Below are 1882 nucleotides of genomic sequence, written 5' to 3' on the forward strand. Positions count from 1 at the left end.
GAGGCAAGTTGTTTCCCTCTGCAGGCCTCTAATTCCTGCCCGCGCTGCCTTGACACCGAGGATAAACATTTCACYGGAGAGACCTGTGATGAGCTGCAGTGCAGGCCATGCTGCCTTCTGCCATCCTGTCCCAATTTTCCTGTGAGTCTATGTAACCTGTTAAATCTGAGGTCACCTCTACGGTGGTGCCAACTATTATTACAAATGCAAAACAGTTTATTTTAAAATGCACGCACCTGTGTATTTTATATATTTATATATGAAAAAAGAGTCAGATTCAGGCAGTTGAGCACACCCAGGGATCAAAAGGGAAAAATAAAGGAATAAATCTCTCTCCACTCTTGCAATATAGCCGGAGGGCAGCAATCACCAAGTTAAATTCTCTGGTCTGTGTTWTGCAGAAGGTCAAACCACATGGTTGTAATGGTCCCTCTTGGCCTTAAATACCTATGAAAAATATGGCACAGCTTTGCCTTTGCAACAGATAGTAGGACATTTGCTTTACCCACCGTGTCCAGAGCCCATGCCTGATATCTGCCAGGGCAACAGATATTTTCAATGGTAATTTCAGATTAAAAATATTAAGTGCAGCAGTCAAGAAATTCACAGAACCATTCAGTGTTGTTTTCAGAGGCCTTTTCTATGATCTCATCATTTCTACAAAAGCTGAGGCTGTTTCCATGGCATTTCTGATTAACCAGTGACCCAGCTCCTAACCATTAAAATTTTTATTAATATAAGTTGCAATATATTTGTGATTTAAACAGTTTTTACCCATTTATGCTGGCTAGAACTTATTTAGAAGAAGTCACCTTCAGTTTATTAGCTGAAGGTACTATACAAGCCCTAAGGCACAATAGAGCTTCCACAGCAGGAAGCCCCTTCTTTGTACAACACAGGTAATACCCTACAYATCCCAGCTTCTCTGTGTCTCATGATAGACCTCTCCCACTGGCAAAACAGAYTTAGCTAAAAATGTCCCAATAGCATCTAACTGTTTACCTTATCATTTAAATGGTTATATTCTATCAGAAAATCCAAATCCAGAGTATATTCTTCCAATATGGCTCTGGTAACATGAAACAGCACTGCTGGCTTGTGATTTGGTAACATAATGTCTTGATTTTGAGTGATTTTAAATACACATTATATAAATATATAACAGCCTTTTATAATTTTGCACTTAATTTTAAGCATCCTTCTCTTCTACTCTGCCTGAGGCAAAAGCATACCTCATATAGGTAGAATCAGACAAATAGCAAGAGAAAATACCACAAGACCACACATAAACCACAAAGATAAAGGATTTTTTTTTTGTGCTTGGTGGAAAGGGGGAGAAGTGCAAATGATAAGACATACACAGGGACCAATATTTAGTTTAAAATATTTCTGCATTTCCTTCAGATTTTTGGAAGGGGAAAAAATATCCAAACCAGATGGCACGGGCTGTGTCATTTGAACAACACAGTTTAAATGCTGCCAATATTCCAATCAATATGTTGCAGCACAAGGTAAATTAAGGTATTCAATAGTATGGCTTCATCTTCAGAGAGATGCTCAAAGATATCCTTTTTCCTGGATCTTGGAATGGTAACGTATGAGTGGCTATTAATATAATCATTCTCAGGCCAAAATTTTTTCAGGGAGAGGATACACTGCTTTGAGCATCTAATGACATCTTTGCATGAGCTTAATTTTTTGCTTATAAGTATATTGCCTCTCCTTTTGTTGTTTGTGAAATAAAGCTGGTGAGCAAGACAGATCTTGAAGGGATTTAACACTTCTTCTATCAGGATTGCCAGCTCCTTGCATTCAAACATCATGAGTGAATCTTTCTAAAATCCTAAGATTTTATTAAATGTAAAAAGTAATTATGTTGCAG

The sequence above is a fragment of the Malurus melanocephalus genome, unplaced genomic scaffold (assembly GCF_030028575.1).
Source record: "Malurus melanocephalus ecotype Western Australia unplaced genomic scaffold, MMel_1.1 scaffold_332, whole genome shotgun sequence".
Classification (NCBI taxonomy): Eukaryota; Metazoa; Chordata; class Aves; order Passeriformes; family Maluridae; genus Malurus; species Malurus melanocephalus.